General features: G+C 37.4%; 1 protein-coding gene and 1 non-coding gene across 3 annotated transcripts in view; one reads left to right on the top strand and one right to left on the bottom strand.

Annotated features, from left to right (window-relative positions):
- The window catches only part of PRKG1 (protein kinase cGMP-dependent 1), a 1,391,770-nt gene that overhangs the window by 518,311 nt on the left and 850,504 nt on the right, over nucleotides 1-22,955 (top strand). The window lies entirely within an intron of this gene.
- On the bottom strand, nucleotides 14,964-15,070 carry LOC111765096 (U6 spliceosomal RNA). Its single transcript, XR_002797531.1, has one exon. It is a non-coding gene; the product is annotated as a U6 spliceosomal RNA (small nuclear RNA).

The following is a 22,955-nucleotide window of genomic DNA, read 5'->3' on the forward strand; positions in this document are numbered from 1 at the left end:
TAGGCATCCGTCTACCACATGGGAGGTCCGCGGTTCAAACCCTGGGCCTCCTTGATCCGTGTGGAGCTGGCCCATGCGCAGTGCTGATGCATGCAAGGAGTGCCGTGCCACGCAGGGGTGTCCCCCGTGTAGGGGAGCCCCACGCACAAGGAGTGCACCCCATAAGGAAAGCCACCCAGCATGAAAGAAAGTGCAGGCTGCCCAAGAATGGCACCGCACACACAGAGAGCTGACACAACAAGATGATGCAACAAAAAGAAACATAAATTCCCATGCTGCTGACAAAAACAGAGGCAGACAAAGAAGAACACACAGCAAATGGACACAGAGAACAGACAACTGGAGAGGGGTGGGGTGGGAAGGGGAGAGAAATAAATAAATCTTAAAAAAAAAAAGTCTGAAGAAGAAATAAAATGATTCAATTTGCCATAATAACTAAAATAAGCAAATATCTAGAAATAAATTTAGCCAAGGTCATAAAGGAGTTATACAGGGAAAACTGCAAAACTTTGCTAAAAGAAACCAAAGAAGACCTAAATAAATGGAAAGAAATCATGTATATGAGTGAGAAGACTAAATATTGTTGTCTGTTCTACCCAAAGCAATTTACAAATTCAATACTATCCCAATTAAAGTCCCAACATTCTTCTTTGCAGAAATGGAAAAGCTTATCATTAAATTTTCATGGAAATGTTAAGAGACCCTGAATAGCCAAAACCATCCTGAAATTGAAGAACAAATTTGGAAGACTCATATGTCCTAAATTTAAAACTTCTTGGAAAGCTAGAGTAATCACTGGCACAAGGATTTATAAATAGGCCAGTGGATTTGAAATGAGAGTTCAGAAAAAAACCCTCTCATCTGTGGCCAATTGATTTTGGACAAGGGTGTCAAGTCCACATAGTGGATAACAAATAGTCTCTTTGGCAAATGGTGCAGGGAAAATTGAATATCCATATACAAAAAGAAATGGAGGAAGACCCTTACTTCATACCATATGCAAAAATTAAAATGGATCAAAAACCTAAATATTAGAAACAAAACTATAATTCTCCTAAAATAAAACTTATGGAGGTGTCTTCAGGACCTTGTGTTAGGCAATGATTTATAAAGCTTTACATCAAAATCATGAGCAACAAAAGGAAAAGATAAATGGGACTTCATCAAAATAAAAACTTTTGTATATCTAAGGTCTTCATCATGAAAGTAAAAAGACAACCTATAGAATGGGAGAAAATATTTGGAAACCAGGTATCTGATAAGAGTTTAATATCCAGAATACATAAAGAAATCCTACAACTCAACCACAAAAGGGCAAACAACACAATTAAAATTTGACAAGAGACTTAATAGACTTTTCTCCAAAGAAAATATACAAATAGCCAAAAAAAACATGAAAAGATACTCCACATCATTAGCCATTAGGGAAATGCAAGTAGAAACCACAATGAGATACCATTTCACTCACTAGAAAGACTACCACTACTGCTACTACTAATAATAATAATTTTAAGAAATGGAAGATAAGTGTTGGAGAGGATGTGGAGAAAAAGGGCAACATAGTCATTATTGGCAGTAATGTAAATGATCCTGCCACTGTGAAAAACAGTGTGATGGGTGCTCAGAAAGTTAAGTATAGAATTTGTATATGACCTGGCATTCCTATTTCTAGATGTATATCCAAAAAGAATGGAGAGCAGTGACTTGAACAGATATTTGCATACTGATGTTCTTCACAATTGCCAAAATGGAAGCAACCCAAGTGCCTGCCAACTGATGAATGGATAAACAAACATGGTATATTCAATGGGGTATTATTCATCCATGAAAAGGAATGATGTTCTGAAACATGTGACAATATGTATGAACTTTGAAGATATTATGTTAAGTGAAATAAACCAGACACAAAAGGACAAATCCTGTATCATTTCATTGATGTGAAATAATTAGAATAAGCAAATTCATAGTATCAGAAACTAGAATGCAGGCTACCAGAGGTCAATTTGGGCATAGGGAATGGGGGTTCATGTTCTGGTGATACAGTTTCTATTTGGTGTGATGAAAAGGTTTTGGTAATGGATGGTGGTTATGGCAGCCCGACATTGCAAGTGTAATTAGCAATACTGAATTAAATATTGGAATATGGTTTAAAGGGGAATATTTAAGATTGTATATATGTTGCTAGAAAAAAAATTTATTAAAAACCATGGGACTGCACAGCAAATAGTGACCCTTGTTGTAAACAGTGGACTATAGTTAATAGTATATTTATAATAATACTGTTTCGTCAACTGTAACAAAGTTACCGCTCCAATGCAAATTGTTAATATTAGGAAAAACTGTGTGTGAGTAGGGAGTATACGGGCACTCTGCATTTTCTCTATGATTTTATGTAATTTTAAACTTCTCCAATAAAAAAAATTAAAAAGCAACAACAAAAAAAGATACTTAGATAAGATAATTTTTAGGGAAAAGTGATATCACTCTGGACTTCCATTGATAGGTTTTGTAGAGAAGATAGAAAGTGACCTGTCTTCAAATTTAAGAGTAGAATAGTTCAGAACATAAGATGGAATCATGTTACTGGACTCAAACCCTCTGCCATTTATGAGTTGTGTGCCCTTGGGAAAATAATTTAATATTCCTGGACATCAGTTCTCTAACCTATAAAATGGTAAGAACCTGCCTCATGATTGTAGCGAGGATTAAATTAGGGAATGCCAGTGAACAGCTTAGTGCAGAGACTGGCACGTAAAGAACAGTTGTGTAATGGGTAGTGCTCTCATCACAGTTACTGCTGCAAATGCCTGGAAGAATTCTGCAGAGTTGGAATCTTCATTATTTGACTTATCTAGTAGCACGGCTTCAGAGCATTTGAATTTTAGGTTTTTCCCAATGTTTACAATGACATTCTAGGATTCTGAGTCAGGACTTAGAAATTTTACTAGTTGAGTCATTTATATCTTAAAATTTGTAGAAAAATTAGGCTGAGCAATTTTAATTGCTCAGGAGAACCATTTCATTGGAATGCCTGATTTGTTTACAACTGTATCATTAATATCTCAGAGCATTAATTAAATAAGTATGAGATTTCTCTTCCAAATGAGCTCTTAAGGCATATGCATTTGGTAACGAAAGTAGCACTCCTTCTAAAATTGATTTTCACTTGCCATTAATGCTTGAGAAAATGTGTTAATCCAATTGGTAAACTACCCAGGGAAATTTTCAATTTTAAAATGGACTTCTTACACTGATGGTACAGATAAGCTACCTTCTGACAATCTTTTTCAGAAGGTGCTCTTTATATTAATCCTATGCTTTATTTTATTTATAAGGAATGTCCATCTGCTTAGACTTTCCAATGTATCATCTTTTAAAGTAGAATGATGCCATTGCAGCTATGATCACCACTTGGGACCTAAAATAAATAAATAAATACATAAATGATAAGTAAAAAAGGTGATCAGAAGGTCAGTGGCTAAGTCCTTTGGAATTGTCCATAAGGGAGTAACTGTGAACTTTGACTTTGGTCCCATGGTATTTAGAAACCCATAAATTTTTTTTTTTTTCTTTTCACAACAGAGTATTTAGAGCATAAAGGGTATTGATAGGGGAGTATTTATAAGATGGAAAAATTTGTAAATAATGTGTTTGACCTTAGTGCACAGTAAAAAATATTTAAGATAAAGACAGCTTTCAGAAGATATATATTAAGGAATATGAACAAAAAAGGAAATTATAATTAAAAGAGAATGTTTCTTTTAAGTTTTGTTGTGGAGTTCAAAACCTGGGTGTATCTAAATGTTGAAATGAATTTCTAAAAAATTGAAGGAAGTGTTCAAAATTTTCTGTCTCCAGTTGTTAACTAGGTACATAAGGGACTGGAAATTAGAGGGAGAAATCATTCTAGGGCCAAAGCATATAGGTGCACTGACAAATAAAGCAAAACAATTAAGATAGGAAACTTATGTATAAGGAGGGAAACTTGACTGTATATGGCATTTAGTGAAATTCATACACAGTGAGAAATATCTTCCTTTTGGGGAAACCTGGTTTTGACAAAAAAGAATGAACAGAGAGAAAAATATGGAACTGTGGACATTTTGTATGACATATGGTTATTTTACCAATTAGACTCTGGTTCAATAGAATACATTGTTTTAAGTTTACATTGATTAGAAAATCCCTTGTTAAGTATCGGTTTACTTAGATTTTAAATCCCAAGTAACTAATTCTTGACATACCCCATCAACACCTATTTTTATTCCTTTTGCGATAAATCATAGTAGCTTTGGAACTCACTACTAATTAAAGACTCATTTATTCTGTTCATGCTATAAATTTCTGCTTAGTATTTTCAATGACTCTTTAAAGAGTAATGCACTTCATTAATTATTTCACCTTGAAATGAATTTCAAATGTCTAAACAAATTATGAGTATAACACCATGCTGGTTCTAGTCGCCCAAGCTTGCCAGCATTTAAAGAACTTTTTTTTAAGTTGTTATATATCATGAGAAAAAGGCATTTTGAATTCATCTATAATAATCCTGTTGCATGATTTGGAGGAAAAATTAGCTTTTTCTTTTAAGCCTGTACTTCAAAAGGACTCTTGAAGAATTCTGAGAAATATTTTGAAAAACTTAGACCTGATATACATAACCCAACACAAGGGACTGGAATGATTTCCCACCATCCCTTTCAGCTCCCCTGTATATTCCAGAACAGACTCTACATACCTCAGAAGGTGACAATAGTGGACTCAAGCAGACTGAAGTCTGAATTACGCTCTGTTTCTTGGTTATTTACCCTAAGTGAAATATTTAACCCATCTGAGTCTAAATTTCAAACATTAAATGATACAGAATTAAATAACCAATAGATAGCACTGAATCATCAGTCAGTTAAGTGGATTTCCCCTTCTTTATAGAGGACACCGTTAAGTATAAGGGGACAGAAAAGAGGGTTATATGCAGTAAGGAGGAGAAACAAAAGCACGTACATGAAGAGTGGGGCTTGTGTACATCTACTTCCCGGCCTCCTTCCTCTTCTGGTTACTATGGCCCTGGTTTAGCCACATCATGGCTTTGCCACTCCCAGTGGCATCACAGGGGCTACCTCTCTTGACTCCCTTACATCCACCTGGACATTGCTACCAAGTCAAATTCATTCCTTTCTAACCATTTGATAGGAGGCATCCCTTTGACTCCCCAGTTAGCACACAGAGTTCCCAAAACATGGCTTCAGTTGACTGTGTCTCCCATACCCAAGGCAACATGGCACTGTGGCTTAGCCTTGTGTGAACCTGACTGGATTTAGCACTGACTGTATTGTGGACCTTCGCAAGTGCTTAGTGTCTCCAAGCTTCAGTTTCCTCCTTGGCAAAATAGGGACAATAAGGCCTAGTCCATGGGTTGCTGTGAGTGTTAAAAATATATGTCAAGTGCAGAGTTTAGTGCCAGATAAAAATATTGAATCAATAAATGGTAATTGTTATAATGACTTCCCCTGCCAGGAAAATCATTTTAATTACTCCCTAACTTCTGAAACAGAATCTCTAAGTTTCAGGGAAACTTTTTTCACCATGGTGGCTTTTTGCAGAATATTCTTGCCATATAGAATGGCTTCCATGTGAAAGTCTTTCCACACAATCTCTATTTATTAAATTCATTTAAGATCCTGCTTAATTTCCTCTTCTTTGTTCTAACTCCTTTATCTTTTGTATCTCATTCTGAATGGTGGTGAATTTCATTAAGTTGTCAGTACTTTGTATACCAAGACTATGTCTTAATTAACTTTTTTCACAATCTCTTATATAAGACCTTATGGGCTCTCAAGAAACTTGTGTTGGACTGCCTGTGAGTTGGAGAGGGTACATATGGAATGAGAAATTCAACATGTGACAGCCTTCAAGGATACTGATTTCTTAGAAACTAAAATAATTCCAGAGAGGTTTTCCTGAGACTCAGTCATGAACATTTCTTAAACATAATGTATTTGGAGTATCCGCTACTACTCCTTAAGGCTTTAAAAAATTCTTTTTCAGGATCTTAAATAGTCTAAAGGAAATACCTTCCTTTTTTTTTTTTTATCTTTTAATTTTTTTTTTTTCATTTTGTAAAAATATTACATTCAAAAAATATGAGGTCCCGTTCAACCCCACCCCACCACTCCCCCCCCAGCAACACTCTCTCCCATCATCATGACATATCCATTGCATTTGGTAAGTATATCTCCGGGCATTGCTGCACCTCATGGTCAATGGTCCACATCATAGCCCATACTCTCCCACGTTCCATCCAGTGGGCCCTGGGAGGATCTACAATGTCCAATAATTGTCCCTGAAGCACCACCCAGGACAACTCCAAGTCCCAAAAACACCTCCACATCTCATCTCTTCCTCCCATTCCCTGCACCCAGCAGCCACCATGGCCACTTTTCCCACATCAATGCCACATTTTCTCTGTGGACCTTGGATTGGTTGTGTCCTTTGCACATCTATGTCAAGAGGAGGCTTAGATTCCACATGGATACTGGATGCAATCCTCCTGCTTTCAGTTGTAGGCACTCTAGGCTCCATGGTGTGGTGGTTGACATTCTTCAACTCCATGTTAGCTGAGTGGGGTAAGTCCAATAAATCAGAGTGTAGGAGTTGAAGTCTGTTGAGGCTCAGGGCCTGGCTATCATATTGTCAGTCCAGAGATTCAAATCCCCTAGATATATCTTAAACCCCAGCACCAACTACAATTCCAGTAAAGTAGCATGAAAGCCTTGTGAAAAGAGATCTCATCTGTGTCCAGCTCCATCATGCAGAAACACCAGCTCCAAAGAAGGGCCAACTGACATGGCAGTGAACTCCATCTGCCATGACTATAGAACCTGTGGGTCTCTTTAGCCCTCAAAAGAACCAATACCTGGGGTTGTATCTATGTTATCTGTCTCTGAGACTCTGCTCAGGTGTGCATAAGGGCAATCCTTCTGACATCCTCCAGACTCTTTTTTAGAGACTCATAGCTATATAAACTCATTTGTCCTTTCCATTTCCCCCTTAATTTAGGTCAAACAGCATTTTTAACTCCTGTTATTATACGTAGACAGGGATATTCTGCTGGTCCGCGTTGAACCTTTAATTCAAGGTCATTTTCTAGTTGCATCATCAGTTGGTACTTGGTAGTGATCCCTCGGTGCCAGGGAGGCTCATCCCCGGGTGTCATGTCCCACGCTGGGGGCAAGGCATTGCATTTACATGCTGAGTTTGGCTTTGAGACTGGCCACATTTGAGTAACATGAAGGCTGTCAGGAGGAAACTCCTAGGCACAGTGCTGCTCTAGACCTTGTTCTTATTTCAGGCATATAGGCTCACAAGCATAGTCATTAGTATCAGGGGCTCACTGTTGGACCCTCATTCCTTCCTGGTCCTTACTGTTGCACCTGAGGGACTGCTGCTGCTCCCCTAGGGGCCACGACAGAGCACCCCCGGCCAGGAACCCAGTACCCCCCCAGCTGTTGTTTTTAATTGTTTCCAAACCTTCTAATATCATTGATAATGTTTTCATTTCTGCACTTAAGTTGTTCTGACACTATTTGAAGGATGTCCCTTCCTCATTGTGCTATGTTGCTAATTTGGAAAACTAATAATCCAAGCGAATTATATAAGACAAGGTTTTTCTTTTGACCCATGAAAATGGAGGAGTAGCTGTGAAATAATTACACTCATAACCTTTGTTTTCATTTTATTCTACTCATGACTCTGAAAGTATTGTTGATGCATGAAATGCTAAGGTTGGAGTAGTTCTGATAGATGAGCTGATTGAACTTGCTAATGATATAAAAACTTCACTTGGAGTAGACCTTGGCATGCAACAGAATTCAGTGATATCGTTTCAATGTGCACTTAAGGTTTTGATGTTCTTTTATGGGGAATAACATATTGCCAAATCTGTGCTCCTTCACTTGAGCCCTATTTGCAGTCTCTGCATACAAAACTTATCACTCTCTTTATCTTAAAGACCATCTACTTTCTTTCCTGGACTCGCAAAGAGAAACAGTATATTTCTTTTTAAGAGCATGTTTTAGGCGGCGGACTTGGCCCAGTGTTTAGGGCGTCTGTCTACCACATGGGAAGTCTGCGGTTCAAACCCCGGGCCTCCTTGACCTGTGTGCAGCTGACCCATGTGCAGCTGACCCATGTGCAGCTGGCCCATGCGCAGTGCTGATGCACGCAAGGAGTACCGTGCCATGCAGGGGTGTCCCTCACACGCAAGGAGTGCTCTCCGTAAGGAGAGCTGCCCAGTGCAAAACAAAGTGCAGCCTGCCTAGGAATGGTGCCACACACACGGAGAGCTGACACAACAAGATGATGCAACAAAAAGAAACACAGATTCCCCTGCCGCTGACAACAGAAGTGGACAAAGAAGACGCAGCAAATAGACAGAGAGAACAAACAACTGGGGTCGGGGGGGAGGGGAGAGAAATAAAGAAATAAATCTTAAAAAAAAATTTAAGAGCATTTAAAAAAAATCTGTACTCTGATTTCATCAATTTTTTATTGAATACCTACTTTCCATAATCCCTCATGTGAGGCTCTCTGCTTAACAAAGTTCCTCTGTGAATTAAACCCAGAGAATAAGGGATATGCACTACAAACTCATGCCTATTCAAATTGACTGAACAAATGAACGCTTTTCAGATTTGAATGAGGCTGCCTATATTTTATACTTAATCGATCCTAGTCTCTGCAAATGACTTTGCATTGTTCTCAGCTTTTTTCCTTTCTGAAAGCATTTTTATTGTTGTTATTCCATTATTATGCTTAAGACCTCCAACTTTTGTCTGAACATGTTCTTCCTTTCTTTTCAAGGAATAGACCATTTCAAAGTAGGTTCATAGATAACGAACCTATCTATGGCCCTAACCAGATGGATACAAAATCAAAAGCATTGGATGTTGGGAAAATTGGGCTTAATATTATTCTATATTACTAAAGAATAGGACCAAAATTTTTCTTAAACAAATAAAAAATCAAATACATGCCTTTCACTCAGGGCTTTTGGTGAAATTTACTTCCTTAGGGCTGAGGTACTTTTTTAGCCACATTAACAGATGTTAGTTGTTACTTGTTTTTCCTTCTTATGAAGGGCACTATAGTGACCTGGTTATCTGCTTTACTTATCTGCTTTACTTTCTCAGTTGACATTGTCACATTGAGAAACAGCTAACACATTTACTTTGGTTTCTGATTATTGGAAAGAAACAACTTGGAATTCTTTGCGGTATTTGTGGGTCATCAAGGTTTCTGTCTTGAGGATTTGCTTGTTTTGAATAACAAATCTCCCCCTGAAGATGGTTAGACAGAACTCATTTGCAGTAAGCGCCTGTGTACCAGATCTTGGAAATAATTAGATTGCTCTGTAGCTTAGTTTCACAAGCCTCACTCAGTGTATGGATTCTTAAATAAACAAGAAGAAAATTATATTATGAAAAATGACAGCCCACATACAAATTCCCTAGTATAATAAAAAGTGATTAAGGATGTTTTTCAAGTGAGACAAAAATCCTGAGCATCTACCTATGAGGTTTTACTAAAATTTTGTATTATCACGGAAAAAGAAATCAGAACCTATTAACTTACATTGTTTGCTTCATTATTTTTTGTACTTCATGTACACTGTCAGAGGGTTGCTTTGGAAAGAAAGAGGGAATAGCATACTTTCTTCCATCCTTTTAGCATTGACTTGAATTACATTTACACTTTTATGCCTGAAAGAAGAGTAGATGCCATTAGTGTCAAGTTACATCTTAAATGTGCTATATTGTAGCAGTTTCCTAACAGTGACAACTTGAGTTGTTAGCAGCTATTCACGCCTGTTAATAATGTACTGTAAGAAGTCTCTCCTCAATCAGGCTTCCCTATACACACAGTTCGCATGCAAGCAAGGAATCTCCTTGCATTTCTTCATTTTACAAATACGTTAGTTACCCTCATGATCAGCCTGTTCCTCCACTTTCTTGAAAACCCATTGCAAAGCACTTCTATTAGTCTTTAAATTCTTTAATAAATCATTTAAAAATATACTGAACTTTGAAGAGGGTTTTTTGGTTTGTTTGTTGTTTTGGTTTGTTTTTGTGTTTGAATGTAGGTTTTCTATTCTTTTTGCCTTTTGAATGGCAATCTATATTTTTGAGTAATCTCAAACTTTGAATATTTTTATGGAGAAAAGTGCTCCTTGTCTATGCTTGAAACTTTTTTAAAGGAGTAGCTTTAATTTTTCAAGTCAGTGCTGATTAAGGAAATATTGAACTAATAATTCCTTGTGCTTTCAGCCAAATACTTTAACATTATCAATAATTTACAAACATTGGCTTGAAACTTGCATCCATGCTTATCTAACTAAAGGATTCTACCTCTTAAATCCTTATACGCAATTCACCAGCACTCACTATTTTCTTGTTCTATGTTTAAACTCTATATTGAAGTGATTTTTTTTTTGTGCAGAATATTGTCCTTCAAGGGGTGATCTGTCCTCAAACTCTAATTAATATTCATATCCCTTTTTCACATTTGTTAAAGGGCATCATTAAATCTTGAGAGCGTGTTAAAGAGCATTTGCTAGATGCAAGGAATGCATGCACTGATAGGCTGAAAGGGGAAAAGGAAAATCTCATGTTAAAAAGTACATTTGAATTCAATATTCGAATTTTACAAATATTGTCAAGCTATTAACTCCTGTTCAAGTTGCACAGGCACACACATATTCTAGAATATGTAGAATTTGAATTTCTAAAACTTAAAAGACCTGAATCCTTGCACCCTACAATTTTAAAAATGAGAATGCCTTTAAAGAATATGAATTTTTCAACTTAACATCTTTCTGTTAGAGACTGTTAAAAATTTACCAGGAAATTTGAGGTTTAGGATTTTTGTGGGAATATATATTCAAATTTTACATTAAGATATGTTTCTTGAAAAATAGAATTGTTCTTTACAAGGGTGAGCCCCAGAGTCAAGTACAATAAACATTATCTATTAAATAGGAATTAATGGAATTCAGACTCCAAGTGTGAGGCATTCTTAGAGAGTTGTGGTCGGCAGCTTTGACATGGCTTCTAGTGATCCCTGGCTCTTGTCGTTTGTGCCCTGTTGTAATCCTCACCCCTTGAGTGTGGGCTGCACTAGTGATTTGCTGCTAATGATGAGAATACAGCAAAACATGATGTGTGTCATTTCTATGATTATAATGCAAAAGACTGTGTCTTCTTTCTTGCTAGCACTCTGATGAAGTAGGCCACCATATTGGAGAGGCCCATGTGGCAAGGAACCAAGGATGGCCTCTGGCCAGTAGCCAGTGAGAAACTGTGGCCCTCAGTCCAACAATTTGTGAATTCTGCTAACAATAATATCAGTGGACTAGGAAGTAGATCTTTCCCAGTTGAATCCGGACCTGACTACAGCTCTGGCCTATACCTTAATTATAGGCAACCTCATGAGACCTTGAAGCAGAGGACCCAGCTAAGCCATGCACAGGTTTCTGACCCACAGAAACTGAGAAAAGAAATGTGTATTATTTTAAATTTTACCTGATTGGGTTTTGAGGTAATGAGTTATGCCTCAGCAGATAGCTAATTCAGGAGTGCTATCCATCACGGTACTATTAATTTCATTTTAAAAATTGATGCATTACCTTAAGTTTTTATTCACTCAATAAATACTCAATTTAGTACCCACTCTTGGCAAGTTACTAGGTACTGAGATTTTTAAAGGCCACTGGGTAAAAGCAAGACAAATGACAAGAGCAAATCCATAACTTCTGTTATAAGTAGAATGTGACATTCAGGGTCCTTTAGGAATATAAACCATGAGAAGCTTTTCTTAGATGAAGGGATCTGGGAATGACTACCTGAAAAAAATGACATTTAGTTTGGGTAAGAATTGGCAGGGTAAGTAATACATTAAAAGCTAAAAGGAGCTTTAACCAATTCGAAGAACTGGCTGGTGTGGTGGAGTCTGAAAAGTGAGGTAGGGGCAAGATCACGTAAGACTATGTAATTGCTGGTGCGATTTCCTCCAAAATGTAGTTGGAAACTAATGGGATATTTTAAGCATGGGTGATATTTGCATTTTTAAAATATGTCTCTGACAGATATTTGAAGAAATGGCAAGAGACAAGAATAGAAAGAAATCTCTTGAAGTAGCCCAGGTGAATGATGGTTTAGACTAGATTGGTAGCAGTGGACAAAAGTTGGCAGTTTGAGCATGTACTTAGGAGACAGAATTCAAACACTTGGTAAAGGATGTTGTGGAAAATAGGGGGAAAATAGATAACCTCCAAGACCTGTGGAATGAGCTACTAGATAGATGAAGGTGCAATATACTGGGAACATAGGAGGGGTAGAAGCAGATTTTGGAAAGTAGATAAGCTCTTAAGTTTAGTTTTGAAGTATTAAGATACCTCTCTGGGGAAATGGATGTGGCTCAACCAACTGGGCTCCTATCTACCACATAGGGGGTCCAGGGTTCAATGCCCAGAGCCTCCTGGTGAGGCAAGCTGGCCCACACAGCAAGCTGGCCCACACAGAGTGCCAGCCCATGCGGGAATGCTACCCTGTGCAGGAGTGCTGCCCTGCATGGGAATGCCACTCAGCATGGGAAAGCCACCCCATGTGGGAGTGCCGGCCAATGTGGAGAGCTGGCACAGCAAGATGACACATCAAGAGACACACAGGAGAAAAAATAAGAAGACATAGCAGAATGGGGAGTTGAGGTGGCACAAGAGAGCAATTGCCTCTCTCCCACTCCAGAAGGTCCCAGGACTGTCTCCCAGAGCTACCTAATGAGAGTACAAGGAGACACAGAGAGCAGACAATGGGGGAAATAGGGGAGGAGGGAGAAATAATCTTTAAAAAAAAGATGCTCCTCTGATGAGGGAAAGGCCATTGAATATTTAAGTCTAAAACATTTCAAATTTTGAAATCCAGTGATTCTTTTGTAGGCAAGCTCAACCTACACAGCTGACCCATGCCAGGTCTAATGCTTCTGATGCCACACAGCAAGGTAGGAGCTCCCCTCCAGAGAGCTGTGTGCAGAGAGAGGGAGAGAAGGTAGGGTAGTGGTTGAAGCCATCAGACTTCATCACAGCCTGAAAACCAGTTTTAAATGTTATTTTTGACAGATGCACCTCTCCTTGGGAAAATTATTGAATGAATAGATGGCTTCTAAAGAACTTTATCCCTCTTAAAATTCTGTGATCTTATGAGTTTGTCATGTGAAGAAGGCATCCTTGTTGTCATGTATTAAGCATGCATTCAGTGTACAATATACTGTGCTGGGGTGAGACATAGTCGCTGATCTATATTATGTGATTCTATATTTTGGTTAAGTATAGGTAACACATTACTGCAACACAGGACAGGAATAACCAAAGTGTAAGATAGTCTTAGGGAGTTTTAATTACCAATGGGAAAAAATTAAGCCAAAATTTACTGGACAATGGAGCTCATGCCTTATCAATACATGGTTTCTGTACATATCCCTGCCAAGTACAAGCAATGTTGTTGGAAAAAATTTAAAGATCATTTTATAGCAGATATCAGGAATAGAATATAAACAAGTGGTGGAGTTATCCTTTTTTTTTAAAGATTTATATATTTATTTATTTTTTATTTATTTCTCTCCCTTCCTCCCCCCCGCCCCCCATGTTGTCTGTTCTCTGTGTCCATTTGCTGTGTGTTCTTCTGTGTTTGCTTGCATTCCTGTCAGCTGCACCAGCAATCTATGCCTCTTTTTGTTGTGTCATCATGCTGCGTCAGTTCTCCACTTGTGCAGTGCAACTCCTGGGCAGCCTGCACTTTTTTTGTGTCAGGTGGCTCTCCTTGCGGGGCACACTCCTTGCACGTGGGGCACCCCTATGCAGGGGACACCCCTGTGTGGCATGACACTCCTTGCATGCATCAGCACTGTACATGGGCCAGCTCCACACGGGTCAGGGGGCCCTGGATTAGAACCCTGGACCTCCCATGTGGTAGGCAGACACTCTATCCATTGAGCCAAATCCACTTCCCAGATGAGTTATCCTTAAAATTATTTTCATTCCTAGTATTTGGGGACTGAAGAGAAATAATGAATCGGAAATAGCTGAATGTCTGTACCATGTTAATATAGTCATAAAAATTTACAAAGCGATTTCTATTTAATTCAACTGCCATTTATTGATTGTTTCCTATAAGGTATCAATAGTTCAGGGTTCTAGGATTAAAATAAGACTGTGGTGTACATCGATATAATCAATGGAAAAAATCGCAATTTAATTTAAATTCTTTATAACTAATATTTATGATAAATGCCAAATCAGCTATGTATTTAGTGATGCCAAATCAGCTATGTATTTGTGGGCCCACCTTACACTAAACGTATGAAATATTCAGAGGAGTGAATGGTTTTCTAGAAATTGATTCTTAGAATTGTGATCCTTCTTTAATATATTGACGTTGAACTTTGCATATGACATTTTAACATGACAATTCTTAGAGTCCTTTGGTGTGGGTTTTAAGTGGATTTTTAAAAATATTATATTTTTATTAGAGAGGTTGTGAACTTACGAAACAATCATGTACATCTGTGGAATTCCCATAACATCCCTCCACCAAAACACTACATTGTTATGGAACATCAGTTACAGATTATGAGATAATATCATCAGACTATTACCACTAACTGGTCTATAACATACACATGGTATGTTTTTTCCCATACACCCTATTATTAACACAGTGCATGCTTGGCATAAACACAAGAATATTACAGTATTGCTGTTAACTATAGTCCATAGGGTACATTAATCATGTTTTTCCTATGCTTCTCTACCCTCTTACTGTCTTGCAATAGCAATGTACATTTGTTGTAGTTCACAGAAGTACATTTTTGTATTTGTACTCAATTACAATACTCATCCTCCTCTGGGTTCACTAAAAATTATGGAACACTTGGCAGATTTGCATGTCATCCTTGCGGAGGAGCCTGGCTAATCTTCTCTGTATCGTTCCAATTGTAGTATATGTGCTGCGGAAGCGAGCACTTAAGTAGACTTTTAAGTGGTCAAAGTTAAATTCCTAACGGTATTGTCCTTTTGAGGAGCTTTGGCTGCAAGCTAAATCAATATAACAGTAGGAAGACATTTTAATAAAAAAGCTCTTAGCACTGGAAATGTGAGAAACTCATTACATTTCAGGAATTAGATTTTTCTTTTTGAATATAATTAGAATGGAAGTATTTTATTTGGCTGAGGACAGCACCATAAAGAAGCTATGCAGTAGGCTTTGACATCTGTATTTAGCACTAGTTGCTGTTTGTGCTGACCCTCACTTTGAGTTGAAATTAATCATGCCTTGATGTGTTTCACAAGGATTCTAATCTTTGAATATTCTATCCAAAACCAAGACACACAAGACAGGTGTCATTAAAAATGTAAATGCACACGTATCATCTGGAAAACTGGAGAAGAGAAATATTTGCCTCCCAGCTTCACCTAGGCCTTTCTATAGCTTAGAGGTAGACCCCTGTGTTTGCTTTTCCTCTTATCCCAGGGCTTCGGCCCACATTCTGCCTTTATCCTCTCATTCCCTTGGGGTTTCTGTCTATCATGTTAAGGAAGGGGTGGTCTGGTCCGTTTAGCCTCTTGTTTCCATCCCACAGAACAAGCACAAGAGCTCTTTTCATTTCGAATGTTCCTAATAATCACTAAGGGAAAGGGGAATAAAAATAACTGCCATGGGCAAGTTATCAAGGTCTGCTATGGAATTAGCAACCTTCATTCAAAAAACATTTGTATGCCTTCCTTTCAGGTTTTAGGCATTTTGCTAGGCGCTGCACATACAAAGATAAGAAAGATCTAGCCTCACCTGAAACTGTAAATGACACAGCAATTACAGCATAACTTGATAAAGGGACAATGGGAGAGAAGGAAATACAGGTGTTCATTGGCACACAGAAGAGGGAGGTGTGGCAGAGAGGATGGCCATGCCAGGTAGAAGAGCTAGCCTGTGCAGAAACACAGATGCAGAAAAGCACATGATGAGTTTCAGCAATTACAGCAATTTAGAATTTGAAGGACACCATGTTGAGCAAGGAGGCACAGTGAGTGTGCCTGAGTTACTAGAAACTAGTTTTCAAAGTGTGGTCCCTAGATAGGCACCATCAACATCACCTGAAAATTTGTTAGAAATGCAAATTCTCAGACCACACCCCAGGCCTACTGATTTAGAAAGTCTGTTTTTAAACTAGCTTTCCAGGTGCTTCTGATGTACACTTAAGTTTAAAAACCACTGAATTAGATTATGTTACACCTATGTACTTTCTTTCCTAAAGCCGGTGGATGTTAAGCAAGGAAATGACATTTGTTGAAATTTGATTTTTACCAAAGGAACACTGAAAGCAGAGTGGAGAATACATTAGTTCGTGCATAATGGAGGTAGACAGGATGGGAAGGAGTGTGGGGAATAAAATCGGATAATGTCAATGAGGCTGTTGTAGCAATTCAGATGACAAGTGATAGGAGAGGAACTGCAGAGTTACAGTGAATACGAATTTGAAAACTATTCAACAGTTGGTCATTCATTTTGAGTTGATGAAGAGAAGTTCCCCTATTGGTTTTTATAACCCCTCCTCCTACATTTTGGCCCCACTTTTAGTGCTGACCACTGAAACCTTTTCTTCCAAGAAAGTTTGTCCCTCCTGTACAAGTGGTAGGTTTCATTTCAGTAAACGATGATATAATTGGTACTGTCTCCACCATGTAGATAGGGTTATATCAGAGTATTTCTCCTGAACTTGAGCCAGAATTCCCATTAAAGTTTCTGACTCACATGGAAAAAGTTACAAAGAGAATTGTCCTCATGGTGTAAAGAATAATTTTATTATTTCTTTAACTCTAGAATATAAACAAATGAGAAGTTATTTAGCAATTCCTCCAGCAGTTCCAAATGTATGGTCCTTGCACAATAGATGTTTGATTTCCTACATTTACTAAATACATATTTAGGAAGTACTATAATGGAGTCACTTAAGTGAATATTACCTATTGCTTCACTTAAATATGTGCGACCAAATTAAGATGATGAAGATATGATTCAAGAATCGGTGTCAATAACAATAATTACAACATTTATCGAGCACTTCTCTATGTCAGATGTTGCACTAAGTACTTACTATGCATTATTTAATCCTTCCAACATTGTCTGAAGAATTATGATTTTCATACTAGTGTTAATTTTTAAATCAGTGAGGAATTTGAAGACTAAGTAGGCTACCTAGCCTGACAGTCTTCATCAGTAGCTAAGACCATTTAAACCCCAGAACAAGAAGACAAGGAGAAACACTGCCCAATTTGTATACTTCCTTGCAGGGGGGACGGGGGATGGGGGGGGATGTTACAAAAAAAACAAAGCCTTCCATGATGATGCTGATACAGGTGCAGAGAGATGTGAATGCTCCTGTATCTCTGGTGGAAGTATGAAGTCAAATAGTTTTCAGGAAAGCAATTGGTTAAAAAGCATAGGACAACTTAAAGGAAATATACCAGAGTATTTATAGATAGTAGAATCATTGGTGATTGAGTCACTTTCCTTTATATTATTTTCTCTATTTTTAGAATTGTCTTTAGCAACAGTACCCTTATAATCAGAAATAATACACATTATACTTTAAAAACTACTCTAGAATACGTACTTAGAATTATTTTGTGGGAAAACCAATCTGTATTGTACTGCTTAACTTTTAAGTCAAGCATATTAGGATCATTTTCCTTAAATGTCCTATCTCAGGAACAGAAAGCAGCTCATATGGTAGCTCTTGCCTCTGCACATCCCATTGTGGTCTTACCTTAACTTTTGTGGTCATTTTGTGCATTTTCACTTTTTTTTTTCTCTCATCATGGGTCCTAAGAAAATGAGCAGTGAGAGCTCTGAGCAGAAAAGAAAATTACTTTGCACCACCATTAGCAAAAAAAAAAAGAAATAATAGGTAAAAATGAGAGTAGTGTTCAAATTTACTGATCTTGCTAAGGAATACGGTATGGCTAGAACAACAGACTCCACCATCATTATGAATAAAAAAGGTTAAAAAAGGCTGATGTTGTGAAAGGAGTTAAAGCAGTAACAAACCAGCGTTCCCAACACTCAAGGAAGTTGAAAAGCTGTTATTAATTTGGGTAAACGAGCAGTAGTTAGCAGGTGACAGTGTATCAGAAGCCATGATATGTGAAAAAACGAAAGTGTTGCATGCCAATCTTTTGAAAGGCAAACCAAAACTGAGTGATGAGAATGTAGGAGTGTTTAGGGACAGCCACAGCTGGTTTGATAATTTTAAAAAGAGGACCGACATCCATACCGTTGTGAGGCCTGGCAAGGCAACAAGTGCAAATAAAAAACCTGCTGATGAATTCTTCAGTGAATTTCAAGACTATGTAGATGCTGAGGGCTTTATTCCCTACCAAATTTTTAACTGTGATGAGAGAGGAGATTTTTGGAAAAAAATGCCAAGTAGATCCTACAATCACAAAAGAGGAGAAGGCATTACCAGGCCACAAATGAATGAAGGACACGCTTTCTCTATTGTTGTCTGGGAATGCTAGTGGGAACTTAAAACTCAAGCCTCTATTAGTCTATCATTGTGAAAACCTGATAATTTTCAAGAAGCATAATGTCATAAAAAGCAAACTTCATGTGATGTGAAGGACAAACAGCAAACCTTGGGTCAAGAGGCAATTTTTCACCGAGTGGATAAATTAAGTGTTTGGTCCCTCAGTGAAAAAATATTTGCTGGAGAAAGATTTGCCTCTGAAAGCTCCTACTTTTGGACAATGTGCCTGCCCATCCTCCAGATTTGGAGGATGACTTAGTAAAGGAGTTCAGCTTCATCACTGTAAGGTTTCTGCTCCCCAACACTACTCCTCTCATCCAGCCCATGAGCTAGCAGGTCATTTCAAACTTCAAAATGCTGTACACAAAGGCGCTTTTCCAGAGGTGCTTTAAGATCACCTCTGACATCCAATTGACCCTCACAGAACTCTGGAAATAGCATTTCAATATCCTGCACAGCCTTAACTTTATTGATAAGGCCTGGAATGAAGTCTCGTACAGGACAATGAATTTAGCATGGAAGAATCTGAGGCCAGAGGCTGTGACTCAGAAAGACGTCAAAGAGTTTGAGGCTGATCCTAAGCCTGCAGGTACAGAGCGTACAATTGTGCAGGATATTGTATCTTTGAGGTCAGTCCATGGGTGTGGAGGTTGATGCTACTAATGTTGAGTTAGTGGAAGAACATGGTGAAGAGCTCAGCACTGAGTAGCTGCAGGAACTACAGGAGCAGCAACAAGAGTTGGCTGAAGAGATTTCTTCAGGTGAGGAGGAGAAAAGGGAGGATATCCCCAGTTCCTTGATAAAAGAAATATGTGCAAAATGGACAGAAGTTCAAGACTTGGGGAGAAGTACCATCCGGACAAAGCTCTGACAAGGAGAAATATGAATTTGTTGAATGACCAAACAATTTTACACTTTAGAGAAATTCTAAAAAGAAGACAGAAGCAGTCCTCATTGAATAAGTTTTTAGTGACAGTGACAAAGAGAGTATCAGAGCCTGTGGTGCAAGTTGAAAAAAGGCAGAAAGAGAAAGAACACCTACAGTGCAAGTGCCTGATGTTCTACTGGAGGGGCTCTCCTTCTAAGCAACACTCCATGTGACCTCTCCTCCTCGCCACTCTTCTCCAACCATCCCATTAGGCCATGGACTCATCTCAGTACAGGTAAAGTGAAGTTTTTATTTTATTTAATCTAAGTATTTATTAATTTTTAGGTTTATTTCTCATGTAAAGTAATTGATATACAACTCTATCTTTTTTACATATTGGCCTTTAAAATGTACATTGTCTTTGGTTTGGGAATGTTTTAAATTTATTTACATTATTCCTTATGGGAAAAATTTGTTTGGTTCTTGTTGTTTTTGGTACTCATCATGCCTTCTGGAACCAATTAATGATGAGTACTGAAGTACCACTGTACCGTACTTTCCAACCCTTGAAATCCAAGAAGATCTGGAGATGTCTAATAGAGTCACGAAGTCACAGGATAAATGTGATGAATCTTGAATCATTGATTTTATTTGATGATTTGGTTAGGTTATTTTTATGTAGCCATTATAATACTAGAATATAAAAAAAAACATGAATTTTCAGATAAAGTGAAGGAGTTCAATAGACTTTCTAAAAACTTTGAAATATATGCCAGACCTCACAGGGATAGAGTTTCCTCTCCTCTGACATTATGCATGGCATATACTTCAGTGGGGATGACTGAGAAGTGTGGATTTGAATGAATGCTGGTAAAAGCATACTATTTACCAGGATTTAAAAGTAAAGTTATAAAAGTAATTAATATCTAAATAAACCATAACGATTATTGGGCACATTTTTCACAGATGAAAAAACAGAGCTTAGAGGAAGTGACTTATTCAAGACTGTTAAATGATTCATAACATAACTATAACTACTATCTGGATCTCCAGATACTTGGATAGCTCCAGATATCAAAACAACTGGATATTATTTTGTCCAAATGCCTCTTAATTACTGAAAAGCAGATAGTGTAACTAATATTACGCTAATTGTTATCTTCAATAAATTAGCAATATTTTTCCTATCTGTGAATGAACAGGTAAATCAACTGGGACCTAGAAGTAAGGGATCATCAGATTGCCAAAGAATTTTAAAAGAAGTCCAGTATTTCTCATTCCCATGAAATCTTACAGAATGGGCCATGGTTAAATATTTGTTACTATTAGGTTTTGAGTTCTGGTTTTTATGTAGACTTATTCTTTTAGAAATTACCGTATTTGTTTCCTTTTCTCCTCCTCTAATCACCTACCCATTCGCCATGACTATGGAGTGAAATCAGTGGTTTTTCTGAGGGAGAAAAACAACATTTTTCTCATTCCAAACCCAGGACAATGCCTAGCCCTACCGATTTAGTTTTAATTTGACAAATATTTTTGCCACTCTTTGATCTAGGTCAGGTCAAATTGTCTCTTGGCCTTATCTACTCAACTATGATGCTTATATGCTTAAAATTGAAGCAAGGGAATTTATTTGTTCTCTAACCATATGAATGCCAACTCTAGATGTTTTGAGTATGGATAGATGAGGGCAATGGGCCAAGTTGAACAAAACTCAACTTAAAGAAGGCTCTTTATGCTTGTCAAGGCAGTTGCTAACTCTTACAATTTTAGAAATTAGAGTTATATTTTTTTCTTAATAAAGAAGTCCTTGGAAGAAATACTAATCTGATTAATATCGCCAGATAATCCAACCTTGAAAACCCCAGGTTATTTCTATTAGGTGTCAAAAATCAATGATGCAAGGTCAGATGATTAGGAGTCCAATTAGCTGAACTAATGCGCTAAGCTAATCAAGTTAATCAGGAAGGGGCCACTTTTCAACTTCCTTTTGTGCTATACAATGCAGTCTTTTGTGATACTAATTTAATTTCACACTTTCATATTCCCTGTTTGTTTTTGATTGACTCAATAAAAGAATAAGAAACATACAGGAAATAAAGGCGATCAAAATGAATAGATTAAAGAGCCCCAAACTATAATATCCTTAAATACTGTTAATATGATTGAATATTTTCCTTAACAGATACTGACTTTTATAAGAAATTATATAGGGGCTATATGATGAGACACATGTCTCAGTAATTTTAGGGTGGCATAAAATTTGAATAAATTTTATGCTACAAAGCTATGATTATTGTAGATGACAAGTGTTAGACTGTAAATCAAGCAGATAAAAGGTTCTTAGATCTTTTAATTACTTTGGAATAAGAAATGTGTTAAAATTGATTGTTATATAAATTTCCTTGAACCAGTAATTACAAAAGATTCTATTTCTCTTAGATCAGCTATTATCTCTTCATTTTCTCCCTAAAAGTGTCATCCAGTTCCATTTACCAGCAGTAGAAAACTTAAACCTGACTATATTGGGTTGACTTATTAGAGCACAGCTTGGTCATTAATTATAGAACTTTACCCTGATTATATTCCTATTATCATTCCCTTTGAATATTTAGAGTCATTTAATTGCTGTTACATTTTCTTCCAAAATAGGATTAGCAATTTTTTTATCTTCTTGTTTCCCAAATAAGAAAAACAGAGGAAAATTCATCAAACATGGAGTTTGATCAGTTTCAGAATATAGAATTTCAATTATATCTAAGGTGAAAATTTTGAACTTAGGTAAAACTACTTGGTTAATTACTGGTAATTGCAGTTCAGGGCCTACTAAAATAAGTCACCATCATTATTGTAATAATTTATGACAGAACAACCTGTGCACAATGGCATTTTTCCCATTTATATCACTACAAAATAATTTTTAGCTATTTTTCTGTTGACTGAATAGACATAACATGGTGTTACTTAATCAGTTTTACTCTGAGACGATATATAAGTCAAGATTCTTAGCTTGGGATTCTTAGAGTGATAGTAGTGCCACTGACCATCATAAGGAATTCAACAAGACTTAGTAAAGGAGACAAGTGGATTTGGTTCTTAGCATGTTAAGTTTCAGCCACTCCTGGATTTTATTAGTGATACTGTTGGTTCAAAATTAATATGTAAACTATGTTATGAGTTTCTTTTATTGTGTGTGGGTGTTCTATTAATTGAATGGATGGATTTGAAGTGTTCTTTTTTTATTTATTTATTTTTAATTTATTTCTCTCCCCTTCCCCCCTCCCCCTGTTGTCTGCTCTCTGTGTGCATTTGCTGTGTGTTCTTCTGTGTCCACTTGTATTCTTGTCAGTGGCACTGAGAATCTGTGTCTCTTTTTGTTGCATCCTCTTGCTGCGTCAGCTCTTTGTATGACACCACTCCTAGGCAGGCTGTACTTTTTTCGCACAGGGCAGCTCTC

The sequence above is a fragment of the Dasypus novemcinctus genome, chromosome 6 (assembly GCF_030445035.2).
Source record: "Dasypus novemcinctus isolate mDasNov1 chromosome 6, mDasNov1.1.hap2, whole genome shotgun sequence".
Lineage (NCBI taxonomy): Eukaryota > Metazoa > Chordata > Mammalia > Cingulata > Dasypodidae > Dasypus > Dasypus novemcinctus.